The sequence below is a fragment of the Panthera uncia genome, chromosome A2 (assembly GCF_023721935.1).
Source record: "Panthera uncia isolate 11264 chromosome A2, Puncia_PCG_1.0, whole genome shotgun sequence".
NCBI lineage: Eukaryota > Metazoa > Chordata > Mammalia > Carnivora > Felidae > Panthera > Panthera uncia.
The window spans coordinates 35,443,678-35,462,045 of record NC_064816.1 but is presented as its reverse complement, the minus strand read 5'-3'; the positions used below and the strand labels follow the sequence as shown (position 1 = coordinate 35,462,045).

Genomic DNA, 18,368 nt, shown 5'->3' with positions numbered 1-18,368 from the left:
AACAGAAACCCATGGGGGAAGGGAAGGAAAAAAAAAAAGAGGTTAGAGTGGAAGAGAGCCAAAACATAAGAGACTCTTAAAAACTGAGAACAAACTGAGGGTTGATGGGGGGTGAGAGGGAGGGGAGGGTGGGTGATGGGTATTGAGGAGGGCAGCTTTTGGGATGAGCACCGGGTGTTGTATGGAAACCAATTTGACAATAAACTTCATATATTGAAAAAAAAAGATTTCTTTCACTGGAATGTAAAAGATCCTGACACAGTCCAGGCATATAGCAAGATGCGGGCAAAATGGAAACCAGAGAGCAGGAGATATGGATCAAAGCAGGTTTGAATTTGGTTGCGTTTGTTGGTCACCAAAGGTTAGGGTGATCAGTTACATCATTCTCTGTAGGTTTGCCATGAGATCATTCAAGCTCCTTAGGAGACGCCAAGCTTTTTCCTAGCACTGGCTTCTCAAAATAGAACGGACTTTGTAGAAGGAAATGCTCAGATACGGAGAGGATGCCCTCTTTGATGGACACCCTTCAGCAAATATAATCACGGGATTTGTAAAGCTGTTACCAAGACTCTTGTGGATGCTAAGGGATTCCCCCTCCTTACAGGGTTGGTCAGCTTGATTTTGTGGGATCAAGAGAAAGGCAATGTGCTCCAACTCTGCACACTTCTGAAGGTTCTCTCCCCTGGTGAACATTCCTAGAGGTGGTTCTAGAACACTGTAGCCACTAACAGTTCTCAGCCTGTTTTGCCCTTTCCTGCTTGGAAATCAGCTTACTTGTACCAGCTCCCCTAAAGAGAAGGGAAGCTCAGAAGAGTTAGAATCTCCTGTCCTTCAGCCCCAAGAAGGATGGCAGCGAGGTGCGTGGAGACGTTAGGGGGGCCACACTCAAGAGCCTCCCTTGTCCTCACCTCCTGTCTCCAGGATTAACACAAGCTGTTAGGATCTCACATTACCAGCAGGCTGTCACTGCAGTGAGAATCTCAAATGGCTTCAACCCAAGTCACAGATTGTCCCAGAGTCTCTGTCCTTACAAAGAAAAAGGAGAAAAGCCACCATGCCCCTAAACTTGTCTTGGAGCAGTAACACTTTGATGAAGCCTAGTCTGACCATGTGCCTCACTAGAGTTCCACGGACAAAGGCAGGTTTGTAGCAGAGTATCACAACACGACACTAGGGAAGACAAGGTGTGTGTGTTTTGTTTGTTGTTGCTGCTGCCCTTGGAACTGTGCCAGTGGTTTTACAAGCGGTATTTCATTTACTGTACATGGCAATCCAAGGAATGAGATAGTAATACCACCACTTTCTACGGAAGGAGGGAGAGGATATGTACTTTGCCCAAGGTCACACCATTGGTACGAGGCAGAGCCCATGAGTTTGGACCCAAATCTACGGGACCTCCAAGTCCATGCTCTAGTCTCTGCCTCAGACCCTGACAGGTGGGTGCCATGGAACCACAGTGGGCAGAAGAACCCCCTGCCCCTGGGGTTCATCCAACAAGAAATGCCTTCCTTATCAGAGCCATGTGTGAGCTCACTGGGGTACGTTGCCCATATCACAGCTATGTGCCCCCCTAAAGGAAATATGCAGATACATTATCTAGGGTTAGGGAGGCTAACCATCAATAAGCAGGCACATGGCTTAAACCACCCCTCCCCACCCCATAACAAAACCGCAGGCTGAAGAAAATACTGATAGAGGAAGCACAAGAAAACAATTGCGTCGACTCTCCCCTTCTCTTCAACAGCTAGCTTGTCACAAGTTAAAAACAATGATGTTCTATTCACATCAAAGCAAAGTCAGCCAAGAATAATCAAACTCTCATGAAAAATATTCAAAATATGGACTGTTTATTAATGGTAAGTTTCATCCTCAACGTACATCATGCTTTGATGTTAACTAATGATCGTATGACATCACCATGCTTACCAACAAATTTTAAAATAATACTTACTGCACCTTCAGCTCAGCTTAAAATTCGTTTTTATGTATGCCTTATAATGTACCTAATAACTGTTCACCGGTACACGCACATACTTATTAGTACAACAAATGTGTATGGATTAGGGTACATACTAAAAAAACATGTTAAAACATGTGTCCAAAAAGCTTCATAAATAAGACAATGGAAATCACCAACTCTGCGCTATAAACCAAATTCCCAAGGATTTGCCATCTATTTGGGGCACACAGTTTGGGTGCTTCTCAAACAATGTGCATTCATGCTACCTAGGGGCCTTGATAAAATGCAGATTCTATTTCAATAAGTCTGTGGCAGGGCATGAGATTCTTCCGCTCAAGCTCCCAGGTCATGAAAATGAGGCTGCTCCACAGGACACACTCTGAGTAGTAAGTTCCTAAAAGAACTATAATGGTAACTTTTAAGTGTCCACCTGACTGGGCCACAGGGTGCCCAAATATTTGGTCAAAGGTCATTTTGGATGCATCTGAGAATGTGCGTTTGCATGAGATGACCATTGACAGCCAAGAGACTGAGTACATTGTGCGCCATCATTTGGGTGGGCCTCGTCTAATCAGTTGAAGGCATGTACAGACCAAAAGGCTGACCCTCTCTTGAGTAAAAGGGAATTTTCCTGCCTGACAGCCTTCAAACTGGGGTGTCAGTTCTACTGATTTCAGACTTCCTAATTGCAAGTGCACATAATGTATCTCTCTCTCTCTCTATCTCTCTCTCTATATGTATATGTATATATCTAGATATAGATAGATATAGATATAGATATCGATATCTCCTATAGGTCCTGTTTCTCTGGGGAACCCTAATACAGGTACCTCACTAAAGAAACTATACTTTTCCTTGATATCACTTGTCCCAGTTCAGAACAATTAGGTTGAAACATTGCCATTTTTACTGTCAAAGATGATTGAATATTGACAATTTCATAAGGTTCAATTTAGTGTCAATTTCTTTTAAGATTTACTTGTGTGTTACTTGTCTCGAACCATTTGAGTGTTAGTTCTTTGAGTGCAGGGATTGTGTCTGTACTGTCACTATTATAGCTCTCAAAACAGTGCTAGGTATGCCATAGGTGCTCAATAAATACCTATGAAATGAATATGTGAATGGGTGAATGAATGAATGAATGAAGAATGAATAAAAGAGGAGATACTTTCTTTTGTAAACTGGGATGTCAGAAACCAGAATTCCTCTGTGCCAGATACTGTTCTATGCACTGTGGACAGTAATGTAAAGAGACAGATAATCAAGTAGCAAACCAGGAAATTAATAAGTTAATTTTAGACTGTAATGTGAAATGAAGCAAGTAACACCAAGCGATAGGCTGGAGTGGGGCGGGGGGGGGGGCGGCTGTGGTAACTGAGCCTGGGTCTTCAGGGATGGCTTCTCAGAGAAGGCGACGCTGGAGCAGAGACCTCAATAGCGAGGAAGCCAGCATGTGAGGTCTGATGGAGGAGAATTCGAGCCAAGCCAACACAACAGCTCCAAGGTAGCAATGAGCTTGTCATATTTGAGGAACAAAAAGAGAATACAGTGTTCCTTCACTTTCCAATTACAGCGAGCAAATAAAAGACCCCAACATTCCCAAACAGAGCTCAGAACCTCCTCATCTTGCTTCAAAGCTTCCAGGAGTCCCGAGGTCTAAACTGTGTTCTGACATTTAAACACTTGGCTAGGATTCCGGAGCATTTCCTCTTGTATCAGAAGCATCTTTTAGTCTTTCAAGAACGCAAGGGTTGTGGGAATGAGGTAACTTTCTGGAGCGGTGCTTACACAGGTACAGGCAAAGCTCCTCAAACCACACTTAAACTTAAAATGTGTGCCTTTTATCATGTAACGTATACCCCACTGAAGGTGACTGCTAAAATGCAAGGACTCCATTGCCCAAAGAGAAGTAACCTGCCATGAAAAAGGATATAGAGAGACTACTCCATGGGCAACAAGATGTGCCTGCAAGAGTTTCTCCAAGCTGGGGAGCTGGTGAAAGCCAGAAGGTAACCACAGACATGCAGGATAAAGGGGAAGCAGGAAGAAGACAGAAGAGGCAAAAGAAGGGAAGACATTTATCATTTGAGGCCACTTCTTTAAAAGAGACTCCAAAAAAATAAAAATAAAAATAAATAAATAGAAGGGACTCCAGCTCGTCTGAAGCATGTTTGAAAAGCACCCGGGACACTGTGCTGTGTAATGTGCCACTTGGATTTCTGATTCTGTTTGAAGATGGGCAAAACAATGGCATGTGTTCCCTCCTGGCCTCAAGTTTATGGAGCTTCATACAGGCATTCCTGCCCCCAAGGTCATTTCTCATCAATGCCTCCTCAAAGGGCACTGGCCCTGCCAGGGGCAGATGCAGGAAACACTCCTGGTCTTGATCTTCCAGCGGCTCCTTGAACTGGCCTCCCTGCATGTGTTGCCATTTGCATAACCATAAGCACTTCTTTGTGATCTGAGAGCACGTAAGTCCTGCACATGTCCACTCAAAGGCCGTGCAGCCTAGTGGTCAAGGACCTGTGCTCTGGCCTCAGACTGTCTGGGTTGGAAGCCTGACTCGTCCACTCCCCAGGGCCTTGTTCATCCTCATGGAAAGCAATCTGTGCCTCTTCAAAGGCACACTGTCCTAAGGCCTGCCTCAGTGGGGCAGGACCTGAAATTAAAGGAGAATTTATACCCAAGCTCACAGCAAAATAGCAGGCTGGACAAGGGTTCTTTAATATCATCCAGGCCAACACTTTGCAAGGTATTCAATGTGGCCTACCTGGGTCTTCTCTCCTATTCTGAACCTGTCACGCTCCGCTGCTTAACCCTGAAGGACTTAGGAGCCTTGACCAATGTCACACAGCTAAAAACATATAACAGAGCTAGACCTAGGTACCGAGTTTCAGACTACAACATTTACCCCTTTGGCAGGTCAGGGGTAGAAAATTCCAATAATAAGGGTGATGGCAAAGGGGTAAAAGTTGCTGAGCAGTGACCATAAAGAGGTCCTGTGCTAAGGGCCTCCCAAGCCCAGTCTCAGTGAAACGCTCGCACAAGCCTATGACATAGGGATCACCATGGTCGCAATTTACAGACAAGAACCTAAAACTCAGAGAGGTGAAGTCACTTTCCCAAGGCCACACAACTCTTAAGTGGCCAGGCTGGATGGAATCTCCGGCCATCGGATGAGGTCGGTCTGACTGCATCTCCAGGCACTGCAGGGACCAGCACTAAGGGAACTGGGTGGCGGTGGAGACGGAGGAGACCTGAGAGCTTCCTAAAGAGGGAAGTCACCCTCGGGAGGCAACCAACAGCTTCCTTGGGAAAATGCACTCTGGTGTTGTCGGTTCTACCGATTTCTCAAGAGAAGTCAGAAATTGGGATTTCTATGTGAAATCTCCTTGGTTCTAAGTTGAGCTTCAAACACAATACATAACAGACACTGAAGAAATTTTACAGCCCAGATGCAGTGAGGCTTGACTGGATCCGAGTTTGGAAGCCCAAGCTCCAGAGGACATTTCTGGCATGACCAGGAGAATGTTACCGTAATTGGCTTTTTGATGGTATTAGAGTTTCTGTCCTTCTTGAGTGCGATCCTGGGATTGTGTTGTGTGGGAGAATGTCCTTGTTCTTAGGTGATCCACGCTGAAGTATTTAGGGAGAAAGGAAGAGAGCAAATGAAAATACAGAGTGGGTGCTAAAGCAGATATGACAAGATACTCATAATTGCGTGGCCTAGATTAGTAACTCTCAACTGGGGGTGATTCTACCCCCGGATGACATGTGGCTATGGCTGAGGACATTTTTTTTAACTCACAGCTGGGTTGTAAGGGGGTGCTACTGGCACCTAATGGGGGGAGTCGAAGCAGGCTGCCAGACACCCTACGATGCACAGAACAGCCCCCCACAACCGAGAATGAGCCGGCCCAATGGCAGTCGTACCGGGAGTGGAAAACCCTAAAGACATTTTTATCCTTCTTTCAAGTTTTGTCTTTTGTATCTGTAAAATGTTTCACAGTAAAAAAAAGAGAGAGAGAGAGAGAGAAACTTAAAAATAAGAATACATAAATAGTGGTGCCTGGGTAGCTCAGTTGGTTGGGCCTCTGACTTCAGCCTAGGTCATGATCTCTCTGTTCCCGGGTTCAAGCCCTGTGTTGGGCTCTGTGCTGACAGCTCAGAGCCTAGAGCCTGGTTCAGATTCTGTGTCTCCCTCTCTCTCTCTCTCTGCCCCTCCCCTGCTCATGATCTGTCTCTCTCTCACTCTCTAAAATAAACATACATTAAAAAAAATACATATATAGCAATACCTTGCAGACTAAACCAGTAACCACAGCTGGTTACCCTCGGTAACCACAGCCAGCCACTGTTTGCAGTCACTTGTTCCGATACATGGTGGCAGAATTTAAGGCTGCTGTGGCTGATGGATGAGGGTCTCTGAATATATTCCTATATCATGGGCAAGACCCCCGCATGCCCATGGATTCCACAGCTCCTGGAATTAGCAACTTTCCCCTGTTTTCGAGTCCCAGTCAGCCCAAAAAGGAGCAGCCGACATGCCCACAATTCTGGGTCTGAAAACTGACATCACGAAGGCCTCTTCTGGGATACCACAATTGCACGGGTCACGAGGAGCAGTTGGTGATGTGGGGCTGCTTTCCGATGAAATGAGAATGAACCCTTCATCTCAGTGACCCACATAGCCCAAGACAAATAAATTAAGAGGCTGTGGCCGAGATGGTAATTTCACCCGGAAGCTCTCAGGTAGCTGGGTGTATGCCACCCGGGTACCCGCTGACCTGTGGCTGGGACTTGAAATGGTTAATTGCATACACAGGGCACCATGCATTTCGACGGTCCTGGGGGCAGCCCCCAGCACCACAAATACACAAAGCAGAAATACGTGCAGAAAACACACAAGCAAATGCAAATAAGAGAGTGGCATTGGATTAATGCATCCATCTCCAAGACTGTAAAATAGTCCCAAACTCAAGAACACTCTTCCTTAAACATGTAGGCCACTTTTGAGGAGCCATTCAGGGAGGCTGCTACATGCGGATTTCTGGGGCTCATCCCAGACCTTTACTGACCCGGAATGTTTCCCTTTCTGGACAGAACACAAGAATATGCATTCTAGGAAGCTGCCCACCCCCACCCAATGCTCACTCAAACTGAAAACACACTTGAAATCAGGGGACTGGGAACTGCAGTTTTATAACTAACTGGGTGACCTTGGAGAAGCCACCCAACCTGAGCCATGATTTTGTCATCTATAAGTGGGAACTAATAGCACCTGTCTCCTAAGGTGGTCATGCACACTAAAGGAGTGTTTACACACACATGCACTCAAGTACACACACACACACACACACCCCTCTAGTGCAGTGCCTGGCAAATGTTCTTTCCTTTTCAGTAATAGTAACTGGCCACGCACCGGAAAGCCTAGAGAGCTTTACAGAAGTACACAGACTCAGCAACCCTAGAAATTGTGATCTAAATTGCCTGGGGTGGGCCCCTAGCAAGAGGGTTGTTTTGTTTTGCTTTGTTTTTTAAAGCACTCCAGGTGGTCCTAAACAGCAGCTGGGGTTGAAAACCACACCTGGGAAACTGCCAATAAAAATCAACTATCCTTTCTCTTCAAGAGAATGTACTTCCATGGCATTCTGGAATTCCCAAACTGTGTACCCGGAGAGTCTTGTGTTCAGGCTCTTTCAGAGGTGTGGATGCCCTGATATTCCACACCCAACCAGCCCTTTGGTGGTCCCTGAAGAAGTGGCTGCAACCAACTAAGCTGGGGGGGATTCTTTTCTCCAGACAGAGCTGCAAGGTGGCAAGACAGGAATAAGATTCCCTCCTGAGCCCTCAGGTCTGCAGTGGAGCTCTGTCTCAACAGGAATACCCAGATCACACAGAGCCTGAAGATCACACATCACCTTCCCCCTCTGCAGGCCAAAGGGAGCCGCCCACCCTTAGCTCAGCTCCCACCTTCCCACCTCCCCTTCTCCCGCCTTTCTTACCCTCCTTCACCTGCCTTTCCTACCCTCCTTCATCCCCCACCCAAACACCCAGGAGGGCTGCTTGGCATTGCTGGTTTGCAAGGGAAGGGCTCAGTGGATACTTCAGCAGAGGAATTAATATGAATCTGCAAGGCAGCCTACCTACCCCTGGGGGACTCTCTCCCTACCAAGGCCACACCCGTCGCCTGCCACAGTCCCGCCGCCCTAGTCTTCCTTCACCTTAGCACAGACCCCGGGAACCTACAGGGACTGGCGGGGACTGCGGGGAAGTGAAACTCCTGCCTGTGGGGCTGGCCACAGGGCATCTTAGAGGTGCAGGAGGTGGGCGGGGCCAGCGTGTTACTCTCTCAGTTGGTCAGAGTTTCCTGAATCCTCTCCAAGCTAACTTTTGTGCTTCAACACCCCAACATCCACCCACACCTCCCTGCTGACCCAAACCAAGAGGAATTTCCTCACCTCTTGCCCCAAATCCCTCCCCTCTGGGGGGAAAAAAAATCATCGGATACTCTGCGTATAAATAGAAAATAATTGCTAGTGCGGTGGTAATGTTCCTTCGCCTATTTTGGGTGGGTCTCTTTGTTCAGGTTTTTTAGGCAGACGCACCGAGTTCCTGCATCCACAGGAGCACACATGGGCCCCCGCCGGAGGTGTGGGGAGGGTGTGTGTCTGTGTGTAGGGGGTTGGGGGGGGGGACACATGGCGACACCGTTGCCCACACTGGGCAAGATCGAGCTAGCTAGCGCCCAGCCACCCAGCTGTTCCAAGACCGCCAGTCGCTCTCCAACCCCGCCCCGCCGAGACCTCCTGACAACCCTGGCCTGCGTCGCGTCTGGGGGCTGCTTCCCGGTGGCTGTGTACTCTGCCTCCAAAGTTACAGGGTTGTGCGAATCAATTTAGACACTTTTTTAAAAGGTACAAGGAAAATCGCTCCATTAATCCCAAAGTGCCTTCTCCCATCTGCTGCAACTCGCCATCACTAGGACTTGCAAAATGAAAGTTGAGGGAAAGTTGAGGAATCAGTGGGGCAGGAGGGGGGCTCCCGCCCTTGGAGTCCTCGACAACCCCTGCAAGGGGCACAGCGCAGGGCGGAGGCCCTGGCCCCCAGCAGGGAGAAGTGGCGACAGCGGAAAGCGGGCAGGGGTCCGGGTGGCGGGGAGGCAACCAAGGTCCCAATTCCAGGAACCTGGCAGCTCAGGGAGAGAAACAGGCCGCTCCAGGCAAGGCTTTTCTTCTCGCCCTCCCCTCTCTCTCTCTCCACTTCCCTCGCTTCGTTTTCGGGAGCCTTACGAGCTGCAGGCGGCACACACTGCTTCCCTCCCTCACACATGCCGCCCTTCCTTTTCGGGGCCGCCTGCCCTGTTTACGTAGAAGCTGGCATTTGGAATTCGAGGGGTAGACCCCTCGCCAAAACCCAAGACTCCGGGGCCCTGAGCTCCCGGGCTGTTGTGTGTCTCAGATCCGCTTGAATCCTAGGTGGGAAAGGGCAGCGAGACGGTGAGGGGTGGTGCAGAGACCACCCCCTACATACACACATGCGCTCAAGTCCACACCTGTGCGGAGCCCAGCGCCCCTTCTCCGCGCTTGGAGCCGAAATTGGCTGCCCTGGCGATCTCCGCCAGCGGAGATGGGGGTTGGGGGGTGGGGGGAGCGCCATTACCCAAGGAAAGGTGGAGAGGGAAGAGGAGGGAGAGCGGCGCCTGGAGGGGAGGCGACGGAGTTGGGTGGAGGGGAGGCAGCCTACCTGGACTTGGCTTCCTTTGCCGCCGGTGCGCTTTCTCCAGCCCCAGCTTGGTGAAGATGCCTACAAGCATGACGGCCAGCACCCCGCACATGATGTAAAGGATCAGGTTGGTCTTGTCCTTCGTGGGGTGGTGCTGGGGGCCGTCATTGCGCGCGGGGGGCTTGCGGGTGTTGAGCCACAGCGGAATGTCAGAGTCCGTGCAGGTGCTCTGATTCAGTCGCCGCTTCTTCAAATGTGCAGCAGAACCGCAAGTCACAAGTCCCTCAGCAGAAGATGAAGTCGCCCGAGGAACAACTGAACGGCTGGTCCCACTCGTCCCTGATATCGAAGTAGCCCCGGCAGAAGTTCGGCGTGGGCGCTCGGGTGGGGAACGCGTCCCAGACCCCCGCGCCCTCGCTGGCCTCTTCCGAGGCGGCCCCCAGAGCGGCTGCACGCCCCCCTCCCCGCGCCAGCACTACCACGCAGCCCAGCTGAGCCAGCTGCCCGTGCCCCGCTCGCTCCTGCGCCCGGCACACGCGGGCGCACAGCTCGGGGAGGAAGCTGCCGAGGAGCAGCCGGAGGACGCTACGGATCATGTCTCCCAGCCTGGGCTCGGCCGGCCGCCTCTCCAGGCGCGGCCGAAGCCGCCGAGGCTGTTGCCGGGGGCTGCGAGCCGCCGCCAGCCGCAAAGGCAGGGAGAGGCGCGGGGCGCTCGGTGGTTGGAGGCCGCTGCGCTGGGCTCAGCCCGCGTTCGCCTCCCGGGCGCCGCGCGCAGCGCGCCTAAGGGGAGGGGCCAGGCGGGGAGGAGCGCGCCTGGCGGGGCTGGGGGAGGACGAGTGGGGGCAAGCGCCGGGTGCAGGTCCGGCCCCCTACAGGGAGAGGCAGAAGCCGGAGAGCAGCGGCGAGTGGGTCGCTCCGTGCCTCGCCTAGGCCGAAGGCTCCGGACTAGCCGCCCTGCGATCCCTCTCAGCTCTCCAGCTTGCTAAGTCCCCTGGAGAGAGCCAAGCAACGCTTTTGGTATGAAGAGAGGGCAGGAGGAAAGGGGGAGGGGGCAGGAGGGAACGAGGGGTGGAAAGGTCGCTAGCTCCAAAGAGGCGGGGGCGCGGAAGAGGTGAGTCGGCAGGGCTGGCGGGAGCGAGTTGGGGGGCGGGGCAGGGGTGCAGAGCTGAGCTAGGCTAGCTGGCGGGGAGGAGTGAGCGTCGGCAGCCACTGGGGCTGAAGGCACCGCTCGGGTTTCCCAGCAGGTGGAGGATGGCTGCGGGACCTCCCGCGCCCTCTCCGGGAGGGAGGCGCGGCTCAGACCTGTTCCGGGCGAAGAGGCGGCTCAGCCCCTGGCTTTTTCAGGCGTGAGTGCGCAGGAGCTGCGGTTGGAATCTGCCCTCCAGGGAAGGGGGGATTCGCAGGGGTTAGGTAGGGACAGACTAAGTGGCTTCCACTCCAAGGCAGACTGAGACACAGTCTGATCAGGATCGCCCCTCCAGGGTGCCCGGGCCGTCTCGCCCTTCCCTTCCCCGACTGAGCCCTCTAGCCAGGCGCGCGTCCGGGGTGGTTCTACTCCCTGGGACTTGCCTAGGACCAAGACTGAGCTGGGAAGGCGGGGTGGCAAGCCACTGGCCCCAGGGTAAGGACCCCCGGGGGAGGGCCGTGGGAGGAACTGAAGTCAAAGAAGCCCAGGGGGTAGGAAGAGGCAGCAGACCAGGCCCAGGCAGGGGCACGTCCCACGTCCCGGAAGGTCTTTCCTTGGGACTCTCCCAGGCCCCAGGACCTGCCACTTGTGTCCTTCTAAGACCTCGCGGGGGCGTTCCCTGCGTTCTACAGGAAGGCACACAGCACGCCCAGATCCAGTGCAGCACAAAGCCTGGACACCTAGCCTCAGCCACCCTCCGCATCTGGAGCTCGCGCGTGGGTCTCTGGAGTCAGCTGGCCCCTTGCTCAAGGAGCTCCCCAGACATCCTCACCCGAGGTGGTGCAGTCCGGCCTTGCTTCCTGGGCTTCCAGCCTCTGGTCCTTGCCCTTCAGCATTTCCAAATCTGCCCTCTCCACTCAGCTGATTCCAGCTGGAATCAGTTGGCCCTCTCTCATTTATCCCACTTCTTTCCTCTGCTTGAGTTTGACTCCAATAGCCCCAAAACAGGATTTGCACCAAAGTTGCTACACTGAATTTAGATCTCCACAAGCCCCTGTGTTTTGTTTTGTTTTGTTTTTTTTTTTTAAATTGCATTAACTAAGTATACACCTTGCAGTCAGCTGGGCGGTTTGCAGGGGAATGATGTCTCCACCACGCTCCCCTCCACTGGGCGTCAGTCAGGGGCTTCTCCGGGCATTTTCAAAGCACCAAAAAGTTGGGCCACCAATAAAATGACATAGAAGTTCTCTAACCGAAAAAGCATGGTGGGGAGGTGGTTACTGAACTCCTTTGCAAGTTTTCTCAAAATGACAGGGAGTTTGGCTAACTGTGCCTTCTCTTGGAAGAATGTCACCTCCTGTCTTCTGAAAGACTAGCATAGAATGACCCTGTTCCAGCAAAAAATGAACCAGGCTGACAGTGACCCAGCATATCCAGGAGTATGCCAGCCCTCGGAGACTCACTGAATCGCGGGCTGTATTATGTCCCAAACCCACCTGGACAAAGTGTGAGATTGTTTAGTCTAAATGCATCAGAGCCATCGGAATGAGGTTCCCAAAATACGGCAGTGTGGCATATGGGTCGACCCACACCCACCACCACTGTGTGAACCTCTACAAACACAAGCATTGGTGTGTGAGAACTAATGATGGCTGACATCTGATGCCTACAATATACCCACTGAGCTTGTGTTTTCTAAAGTCACCTCCTCACAGATGCTCAAAGCATGCCTAGCACTCCCAGACAATCTGGGAATAGTTGCTAAACCACTGGAGTGACTGATCTCCTGTAACTCTATCTCTAGGTGATATTGCGAGGCCCACACAACAGAGGGAGGGACTGAAGCCCAAAGCGATTAAACCAGATGCCCACAGTAGCGCAGCAAGGGACGCTACACAGTTGGCATTTGACCCAAGAAATGTGACTCCAGGGTCTGTGTTTAACCATTGCGGGTAGTGCCTGCCTAAAATAGGCCTCCAGACTCCCTGTCCATCTGACATTACATTATGTATTTGGTTTTTGCCTATCTCCGCACATTGAACGGTAAACTCCAGGGCAGAAAGGGGCCTTGAGTCCTGCAGCATCTCCCAGCACCTACAGCAGCAAGAAGCATGAGAAACACTCAAAAACTATTTACAGGCTGTTTTGATGAACTTACTAAACTCTTATGCAAGACCCTTGGTATGAAACCAAGGGAGGAAAGAAATGCAAACAACAGGGACAGACAATGGAGTTTCTGCTGTCAGGACCACACAGAGGGATTGGGATATTTCTAGGCACTAAATCAGAATTGGAAAGGACCCTTCCAGCAGGCCTGCCAAGGTCCAAGAGGCTGAGGCTCAGAGAGGTTAAGGTCTTTGTCCCAAGGTCACATGGTCAGCAAATGGGAAAGCCAGGGCTGGGTGCAGAATGCCAGACTCCTAACCTCTGCTTTCCTGCCTGCCCACCCCCACTGCACCCCACTGAGGCACCTCCCAGCAAGCATCAGGGCTGGGAGCCTAGGACAAGGGCCTGGTAGGATGATAGGTCACAGACACCTTCCTGCAAGAGTTGGGGTTGTTCAGACACATTTAAATTTGATTTTAAAAGAGAGAGACAGAACAAAACAAACAAAAAAACACCTTCGTGAAAAGAGACAAAATCTAGACAGAAAAGTCCATTTTAGAATCTGTCTCCAATCTCTGTAAAATATTGCCTGTCACCAGAATATTTGAGTCCAGTCCTCAGAGGAGACTCACTTTGGCTGCTGTTCCAGGCTTTAATTAATAGAGACTGCCCCCTGTTTGTCACAAGGAGAATGCAGGGAGCCTGCTTGGGAAAGAAGCCAACCTGATAGACCAACCCTTTGTGGCTTATTTGCCAGATCCCAAACTTTAAACCTGCTATCCCTGTGAACGTCAACCAAACCAAATTCCCTTGCTGTTCCCGCCTGGAACATTGCCCACACCTGTTTCCCAAACCTTTGAAAAATATGTACAAGAAGGAAGAAAGGAAGGAAGATATGGAGTGTTTGTAATATTCCTGGGGAAAGCACCATTCTTTTTTTAAAGTATTTATTATTTTTTTTCCCCCTCTCTAAAGGAAGAAAGCCACTTTCCTCTGGGTATGTCAACTCAGTAAATAGAGTCACTGCCTCCTAATAGAAGTGTGATTATTGACAACATGTCCCCATTTAGAACATGTGGTTGGGAAAGCATTTCTGTAAGGGTTCCTGGTGGGGAGAGGTGCGGGGTGTGTGTGTGTGTGTGTGTGTGTGTGTGTGTGTGTGTGTAGGGAATTCACTTCCTAATTGAAACACCTGTCAAGTTCATAGAAGATGAAAAATCATCATCAAAGACCACCCCCACCACTACCCAAATGAATTCCTGCTAATGTGTTGAAATTAACATGCAGCTCTTCAGGAAAGTGCTTTCTATGAAAGAGATGATGACATTATTATTTACAACACAGGCACTTTTAGTATCTAAGGAAGAATCTCGTTGGCTCTAGGCTTAATTATGTCAGTCTGCAGCACAATTTGCAAGGAACCTGCAACCATACTCCCCAATAATTAAGGGGAAGGACCGATGTTACAAAGGAGGTTTGCTCACCAGGACTCGGAGCCCACGTCAGTCTATATGCAACTTCACAAATTAGACTCTCTGTGTTGTGGCCCTCACCGGAAGGCATTGATTCTTAATAGTCCTCATCGGGTGACTCTTAGGGTTTCAAAAAGGTTTCTTAGCAACTGTTAGCCTTGCAAAAAAGAAAAGAGATGACACACAAGCTGTTGGTTGCAAACCTTAAGAGCTGCCTGGGGGCTGGGGGAGATCAAAACTGGACTCCCATATACAGAGGGCAAGGAGAGACCAAAGGAGGAGGCAGATGTCTCCAGATGGGTGGATGGTGGGGGTAATAAGCAAGGGAACTTACAAGGCCTGCCCTGGGCCCTGCAAGGCAAGTGGATCTCTCCACCTGCCTGCCAGAATCTTACAAGTTTATATTACACACAACCCGCAGTAGGGGTCAGTAGTATATCGTCCAGATGGTCTCAGCAGCACTTTGCTCTCTCAAGGCTGCATCCTTGAAGCAGACTCCTGGTGCCAGAACAGTGTTTGGAATATACATTGCAAGGATAGGGGAGGGGATGATGAGCCTCCGATTGCCCACCGCCAGCTCAGGGGTCAACTGAAGGTCATGTCCCCTCGATGACTTTCTCCAACAGAAGCCAAAATGTGGCCAGCACCTTGCCGTGCTGGGGCAACACGCTGGTTTGATATATTTTATTCTCTTGTTCTGAAAAGAGAAAGGAAACTACAAGAGAAGTGAAGTGGGTCTAAATTTTGGTTCCCCCAGACTACAAGTAGTAGGTGAGATGCTTTTTGGTGGTACCCAAACATGTTTGTAAATAATTTTATATTTATTGCTAATGTGTGTCAGAAAAAATTAATGACACATCAAACACTTGGCTTCAGGGGAAAAACATTTAAGGTGCACATCAATTTAAAGTCCATTTAAGAAGAAGAATAAATACATTATAGTATTTATTAATAAAGTAAAAATGCAGAAAATAAGATGAAGTGTCTTGTGTTTAGGAAACGTGGGTTTTGGTATGAGGACAGGGTTTCTCAGCTTCAATGCTATCCACATTTTTTTTTTTAATGTTTATGTATTTATTTTTGAGAGCGAGACAGAGCGTGAGCAGAGCAGGGACAGAGAGAGAGAGAGAGAGGAAGACACGGAACCTGAAGCAGGCTCCAGCCTCTGAGCTGTCAGCCCTGACCCAGATGAGTGGCTCAGACTGGAGGACCGTGAGAACATGACCTGAGCCAAAGTCAGTAGCTTAACCGGCTGAGCCACCCAGGTGTCCCAATGCTATTGACATTTTGGAGTGGATCATTCTGTGATGGGGGGAGCTGATGTGGGGGGCTGTCCTGTGCATCGTAGAAGGTTCAGAGGCATCTCTGGACTCTACCCACTAGATGCCAGTAGCACCTCCCAGTTGCCACAACCAAACACAGGTGATGAGCAGACATTGCGAAATCAGTTGAGAATCACCCCATGTTTAAATCCTAGTTCTTTCTGTATGAGGTTTATGACCTCAAATGAGACGCTTAACCTCTCTAAGCCTCAGTTTCCCCACCTATAAGATGTGGATATGAATGGGTCTTTCCCAGGACACCTGGGTGACTCTTTTGGCTAAGCCTCTCTGACTCTTGATTTTAGCTCAGATCATGATCTCATGGTTGGTGAGTTCAAGCCCCATGTTGGGCTCCACGCTGACACCGAGGAGCCTGCTTGGAATTCATTCTCTCTCTCTGCCCCTCCCCCATGCGCTTGCTTGCTCTCTCTGTCTCTCTCAATAAATAAATAAATAAATAAATAAATAAATAAATAAATACTTTAAAAAAAGAATGGTGCTTTCCCCAGGAATATTACAAACACTCCATATCTTGCATAGAGCGCTTAGCACAGTGAAATGGAACTTTGGCAGTGCTTAGTAAACAGTCATTCTTACCACAGGAAACCTGAAGGAGCCTAGCAGGTGGCAGGCACTGCCCTGAGTCCTGGGGAGACAGAAGGCTGAGACAACATCCTTGCTCTCCAGGATCTCAGATCTCCAGGACAAGATAGCATATAGAGGCAGGGCAAGCTTCCTGGGCATGCAGTCTGGACAGCCTTACAGCAACCCATGCTCAGGAGGGTCCCATGCTTCGCCTGCTGCTCTGCCATTGCTGTGAAACTCTTAAATGATTTCTGAACACGGGGCCTCACCAATTCTGCAGCCAGTCCTCTATGTAGGGGATGCAACTCCGGCAAAATGAGAGGTCAAGCATTTGGGAACTTACAGGGGGATGTTTCACTCCGCCTACACAGGCGAAGGCGTCTCTTATTAAAGTGTTGACATCAAATCAGTCCTAGCTTACATGTGTGTAAGCATTCTCAGCAATGTAGCAAGAAGAATTTTTTTTTAAGTAGACTTTATGCCTAGTGTGGAGTCAAATGCTGGTCTTGAACTCACAACCCTGAGATCAAGACCTGAGCTGAGATCAAGTTTAACCAACGGAGCCACCCAGGCACCCCACCGAAGGAAGAATTTTGGTAGATTCTCTTTAAAAATAGTTCTCGAGGTGCCTGGGTGATTCAGTCGGTTAAGTATCCAACTCCTGATCTCAGCTCAGGGTATGATCTCACAATTCCTGAGATCAAGCCCCACGTGGGGCTCTGAGCTGACAGTGTGGAGCCTGCTTGGGATTATCTCTTTCCCTATCTTTCTGACCCCCCCCACCAAAATAAATAAATAAACAAACTAAAAAAAACCCAGGTAGTTGTCAGATGTCAGTCCCAAGAACAATATTGAAGTTTTCCATAGTTAAGTTTCCACTGGTCCATAGAAAATTGAAAAAAATTATGGTTGATGAAATAGATATTCTATAAGCAGCTCTTTTAAAGGTTGTATACTCTATTTGTGTAACAATCACTTTCTAAACTATGTTAGTCTTGTGTGTGTGTGTGTAAATATTTCTTACCAGAGAAAAAATGGTAAACTTATCATGCCTAATCTTTGGTCATTCTACTATAGACGAAATACCAGAGTCTGGGATGATTAATGTGAGAATCTCACAGTAGGTTTAGTTCATAAGTCAAGTGGTAGTTTGAGGCAATTCTCTGAATAATTTAAGTCCCTCCAACTGTGTTGTGAAACCAAAATAGGATTTAGGGTCATGCATTTTCCAGCTAGCTACATTGGCTAAAATGATGAGGTATACACCCAGGAATTAGCTACAGCTGGATGCAAAGCACACAACTCCCCGGACCCATGTCTCTCTGCTCCAACAAATGCCTATAAATACAGATTGTATCAGATAGTTTTTTCCATGTAACAAATCATCCCAACATTTAGTGGCTTAAAATAATAACTCCTTATTTAACTAACAGTTCCGTAGATTGGCAACTTAGGTTGGCCTCAACTGGATGGTTCCTCTGGTCTTGGTTGGACTCACTCATGCATTTGCTGCTAAACTGCCAGGTCACCAGGGTGCTGGTTGGTCTGGGACAGCCTTCATTTGGGACAGCTCCTCTCTGTCCCATGAGATTTCTCATAAGCCATCAGGCTAGCCAAGGTTTTTTCACATGACGCCTGGGCAGGGTTCCTAGTCACTAAAATAAAGCACGTAAGACTTATTGAGACCCCGGGTCAGCACAGGCACATCATCACTGTGCCACATTCTGTTGGCACAAAACAAGCTACAAAGGCAGCTTATATTCAAGGAGAATATGGAAGAGTGGCAAGGTTGCATTGCAAAGGGACATGCATATGGTGCCTGGGTGGCTCACTCAGTTAAGCATCCGACTTTTGATGTCAGCTTGGGGTATGATCTCACAGTTTGTGAGTTCGAGCCCAGTGTCAAACTCTGTGCTGACAGCGGGGAGGCTGCTTGGGATTCTGTCTCTCCCTCACTCTGTTTTTTGACCACTTGCTCTCTCGCTTTCTCTCTCTCTCTGAAAATAACAAGATAGAAAGAAAGAAAGAAAGAAAGAAAGAAAGAAAGAAAGAAAGAAAGAAAGAAAGAAAGA

At 49.4% G+C, this 18,368-nt stretch overlaps 1 pseudogene; it reads right to left on the bottom strand.

Moving 5' to 3' along the window:
• Positions 1 to 9,328: 9,328 nt before the first annotated feature.
• Positions 9,329 to 10,697, bottom strand: LOC125929555 (protein shisa-9-like; annotated as a pseudogene).
• Between the last annotated feature and the right edge of the window lie 7,671 nt (positions 10,698 to 18,368).